Genomic DNA, 6,029 nt, shown 5'->3' on the forward strand with positions numbered 1-6,029 from the left:
GCCGCTGAGCCTGCACGTCCGGAGCCTGTGCTCCGCAACGGGAGAGGCCACAACGGTGAGAGGCCCGCGTACCGGGAAAAAAAAAAAAAAAAAAAAAAATTTCCACATACAACCAAACTTAAAAATTAAAAACATTTAAAGGGAACTCACAAGTTGAAAAATACTGCCTTGTTAGGAATGAAGGAAAGTATCTGTTTAGGGCTGTCAAATTATATCCTATAGATTAGCTGTGCTCATGGTTCTGTTTCCCTTTTCCAAAATCTCTCTTGACAGCAACTTTAAATTTGATGACTACTTTATGATTAGTACAGACATATGTATATGATAAATATTACCAGGAAAAAAAATGTAACTAAGAATATTTAACCTTCAACTATAGAGGCACCAGTGGCGTAGCAGACAGAGCTCTAAATGTAGAACCCATAGATTTATTTATTTATTTACTTTTTGGGCACACTGCACAGTATGTGGGATCTTTGTTCCCCAAACAGGGATGGAACCCACACCTCCCACACTGGAAGAACGGAGTCTTAACCACTGGGCTGCCAGGGAAGTCCCTAGAACCCATAGATATAGCTATGCCATTTACAAACTGAGTGACTCTGGGCATATCAGTTTAAGCCTCAGTTTCACATCTGTAAAATGGGGGATAATAGTATCTAACCTCAGAGCAGTGTTTTGAGGATCTAAGGAAGTAAAATGAAAGCACTGAAAGTATCCTAGGGAATTCCCTGGTGGCCTAGTGGTCAGGATTCGGCAACAAAGTTGGGGAAAGTATACAGAATTATTCAAAATAAGTAACCAAGCAGGAGCACACATGCCTTAGTGCAGGCCCAAGAAAATTAACACCAATGAAAGAACAGGTCAAGTATAATAGTAGAAAAGCATCTTTTAAAAAATTGCACTTATACGACGAGAGGTATCTTCCAAGATGAAGGCCATATTTTGCGGGAAATTTATGAGGCTTCAAAGTTAATAAGACATTATTTAAGCAAAGAAAGGCAATTAGCATAGGCAATCAATTATCATAGGGGGCAAATGTTGAAAAAGAAAGAGTATCAGAAATCACTGGCCTGGGACTTCCCTGATAGTCCAGGGGTTAAGACTCTGGGCTTCCACTGCAGGGGGCATGCGTTCCATCCCTGGTCAGGAAACTAAGATCCTGCATGCTGTGCAGCATGGCCAAAAAAATGTTAAAAATAAGGAAAAATAAAAACTTTTAAAAACAAGAAATCACTGGCCTGTTTCATTGAGAAGAGAAAACTGATATCTGGAGAGGTTAAGTAGTTTGCCCAAGACTATACAGCTAGTGGCTGATATAACAACAAGGTCATCAATCTTAACTCAGTTCAAGGGGTTGGAGAAGATAGTACTGATCTTACGAAAAATAAAAGATTTGAAAAATAATCTTGCTCTTCATAGAAGATAGCATTAAGGAAATTCCCACTTAAAAAGTGTCCTTGGAAGCATATCAGAGGTAGCAGATCCAGGATGCAGTATAGTGAAAAGAACATTCATGCTAGTCAAATGTTTCCTTAACCTGTCATTTCAACCCCATCTACAACTGTATTGCCCAAATTATTAGGGTTCTAGATAGCAGATGCAATTGACTAGGAACATAGATTACTGGGACCAGAAGGCATTTACCCAAGAGTTCTAAAGGAACCCATAAATTAAAGTGTGATACTATTCTAAATAAGAAAATTGCTGTAATAAACAGCTAGTGTGCAGACAGACTGGCAGACTGCCATTAGGATTCTCAACTCCAACAGTGGGAATCTGATACTAGGTTAGAGCATGGTTTAACTTTCTTCAGGGCAATTTAGCAAAATATATCAAAACGTAAAATGTGTATATCCCTTGACCCATCAATCCCAGGCCTAACAGTTTATTCTGCAAAGAAAATTACACAAGTATTAATAAAAGATGTATGCACCCTGGTATTCCATCGTTCATAGAAGCCCTAAATTTAAAAGAACCTAAATATCAAACAATAAAGGACAGATTATTTAAATCATGATAAGGGAAAACTGCAGCTATTAATAATACATTCATTTATTGACAGGAAAAATGTTTACCATATTCTGTAGAGTGAAAAAAAGTAGATTACAGAACAAGATGTATTCTATGATTACAGCTACGTAAAACTGAATACATATCCACATGTGACTGTCTGCATGAGATGTTTAGAAGGATATTCACTAAAATGTTGCCACTGGTTAGCAGAGCATTAGCAAAGCAGTGGAACTTCAGGTAACTTATTCGTATCTTTGTTTAAAAAAAAACTATGAAACAATAACAGATACAATGACTACGTATTCATTTTACAAAAACAACAAAGGTATGTTCAAAAACAAAAATTGTTTTACATGGCATTGTAAACTAAGGAGTCTTGCTTTTATATTGAGAAAATAGCCAGGATAATATAAAGGATAAAAGGCACTCGATACTCGAGACTTCCCTGGTGGTCGAGTGGCTAAGACTCCACGCTCCCAATGCAGGGGGCCCGGGTTCGATCCCTGGTCAGGGAACTAGATCCCACATGCAGCAACTAAGAGTTTGCATGCCTCAACGAAGATCCCACGTGCCGCAACTAAGACACGGCAGCCAAATAAATAAATAAGTCACTTGATCCTCAAGTACATGTAACTTCGTAGGAGAAAGGAAGTAATAAGCAACTGTGGTCATACAGTCCTCTAAGAGTGTCTGGAATAAAAAGGAACCACAAGATATAATTCACACTTTAGAAATTTTTCTTATACCTAGTCAAACTGAAAATTATTACCATTGCTATACCTATGGGGAGGATTATTTTCAGTATGGAAAGGTTTTGGAAAAACACTTAAACTGTATTTAAAAGATGATTGGATCAAAGCTGTCAGCTACAAACAAGGAATAATAACTCTCCCTTATATTTATAAAACAGTTTAGAGTTTGTAAAGGATTTCAATTAATGCATTCGTTAAGTGAACCACAGTTATCCTTCGAGGTAGATGAGGGAGTTAATACCTCCATTTTACAAATCAACACACTGAAGCTTTAGATGGGCTCCAATGTTAGAAGATGCAGTAAGTTATCTCAAGACACCAACACAATGAGCTGCCGTGCCAACTTAGGCCAATAAACATTATTAAGAGTATGAAAGGGACTTCCATGGTGGCGCAGTGGTTAAGAATCTGCCTGCCAGTGCGGGGGACACAGGTTCGAGCCCTGGGCCGGGAAGATCCCACATGCCGCGGAGCAACTAAGCCCATGCGCCACAACTACTGAGCCTGTGCTCTAGAGCCTGCGAGCCACAACTACTGAGCCCGCGTGCCACAACTACTGAAGCCCGCATGCCTAGAGCCCGAGTTCCGCAACAAGAGAAGCCACCGCAATGAGAAGCCCGGCACCGCAACGAAGAGTAACCCCCACTCGCCACAACTAGAGAAAGCCCATGTGCAGCAACAAAGACCCAAAGCAGCCAAAAATAAATAAATTAATTTTTTTAAAAAGAGTATTAAAAATTAAACAAACTATTAGCTGGCATTTGTGCAAAATTATGCAGTGCTCCAAAAACTGAGTGCAGTCCTATTTGCCACATCTTAGGACAGGCACAAAGTTGTGGGAGACAGAACAGAAAAGGGGCAATTAAATGGCCAAGGATTTGAGAGGCTGCTTTATAGAAAGCATAAACAGACTAACTAGCAAAAACTAAACCTAGTTTTAAAAAGACCACAGAAAGACACAAGAGGAAAGGTGCAAGCCAAGTCTACAAAACTGCTGTATGTCATGGTGCTTACCACAAGTACATGTACTAGGCACTGTTTACCTGATTATAAAAGGTAGGCCTAAAACTAACCAAGACTCCCAAACTATTAGAATTATGGGATACCTTTGAAAAGGAAACTTAAGATAAATTATAATTATTATCAAGAATTTATTAATTAGGTGCTTTATATATACTCCTTCAATCCTCATAACCACCCTTTGTGATAAATAACAATTATTACCATTCTAGAGAAAATAATACTCAAGGATTAAGTAAACTGTCACGTTTCTTAAGTGGTGGAGTTAATTCTTTTTGGCTTCAATCTACTATAGTACTATTTTATACAGAAGATAATATGGAACAAGAGAGGGTGTAAGAATATAAGGTTCAACAGTTTTAGAGAGAATCAAGATTTACACTCTTAAAAGAAATTAAGATGTCTGAAGGGTACCATACCTCATTTTTCTGACATTAAAAACTCACCCAGGGGACTTCCCTGGTGGTCCAGTGGTGAAGAATCCGCCTTACAATGCAGGGGACGTGGGTTTGATCCCTGGTCAGGGAACTAAGATCCCACGCGGGGCAACTAAGCCCGCGTGCCACAACTACTGAGTTCATGAGCCTCAACTAGAGCCCACGTGCCGCAAACTACAGAGCCCATGGGCTCTGGAACGCACGCACCACAACTACAGAGAGAGAAAAAACCCACACGCCACAACAAAAGATCCCACGTGCCTCAAAGAAGATCCCGCATGCCACAACTAAGATCCAACACAGCCAAAAAATAAATAAATAAGTAAATAATAAATCTTAAAAAAAACACCCAAAACTCACCCATTCACAAGTCTTAAGACCAGAATCAAAATATTCAGTTGGAGAAACTGACATGCAGGTTTTATTTTTATATTTTCTAAGAAGGCAGAACATAGGAAGAGTACAGCTTTGAAATCACAGTCCTCAATTTAAATTCTGACTTTGCTACTTCCTAGCTATGTGACCTGGGACAAATTATTTCATCACTTCAAGCTTTAATTTCCTGATAACATGGATGATATCTATCTTGCAGTGCTTTGAGGATTAGAGGCAATGTATGCAAAATGCTTACTAAATTACCTAACAAGAGGATAGTCAAGAAACAGCTATTATTATTGTGTGCCATTCAGTACACAGTAGGTATTGTTATTTTTATAAATCAGGCTTCTCTAGTTCCATTTTTCCAACTCTTTTTCCTGTTCCTTTAAAGTCTTTTTTAATTTTTAATTTAAACTAAGAAACAAACTCACTGTTCAAGTAGTGCAGGGGAGCCTTAATTTTAAGTAAACCAACGTATGAAACCATTTAAAAAATTAGATTAATGTAATTTACCTTATAAGGTCTATCATAGTCGTCCTTTAAATAGTTAGCGCTCTTGAATAAAATATGATTTACTTCCTAAAAATTTTAATTCTATACAACTCTTCAAGGACACATCAAAAGACTTACCAATAGGCCAAAGGATGCCCTTCTGTCCTAGTGATTCTTAAAAAAGAATCAATTTGAAACATCTGCTTATATCTCAAAAAAAAAAAATCTACTAAGCAAAGGACAATGCAAATGCTGCTACAGAAGAAATATAATTTCTTTAAAAAAACCATCACTTTTGAAGTTTGCTGAAATAAGGTCTGTAGGACTAAAGAGAAAGGGAGTAAGCAATACAGACTGCATAGTCCACATTTCTCTAATGTGACACCCTGTAAACTTATTTATGGATAAAAACAAGCATGAAGAAGTGCTGCAATTGTGCCTTAAGCAAGTTATAAGTACAAATAGCATACAAATTTTGTATTTACTAAGTGAAGTAAGTCAGAAAGAGAAAGACAAATCCATATGATATCTTACATGTAAAATCCAACATATGACAGAAATGAACTTATTTACAAAACAGAAACAGACTCACAGACATATAAAACAAACTTATGGCTAACAAAGGGGAAAGGGGGTGGGGGAGGAATAAATTAGGAATTTGGTATTAGCAGGTACAAACTATTATATATAAAATGATAGGGACTTCCTTGGCAGTCCAGTGGTTAGGACTCTGCGCTTTCACTGCTGAGGGCCCAGGTTCCACCCCTAGTTGAGGAACTAAGTAAGATCCCACAAGCCGCACGTCACGGCCAATAAAAAAAAAGATAAACAAGGTCCTACTGTATAGCACCGGGAACTATATTCAATATCCTGTAATAAACCATAATGGAAAAGAATGTGAAAAAGAATATGTATACATAGGGACTTTCTTGGT

The sequence above is a fragment of the Physeter macrocephalus genome, chromosome 14, assembly GCF_002837175.3.
Source record: "Physeter macrocephalus isolate SW-GA chromosome 14, ASM283717v5, whole genome shotgun sequence".
NCBI lineage: Eukaryota > Metazoa > Chordata > Mammalia > Artiodactyla > Physeteridae > Physeter > Physeter macrocephalus.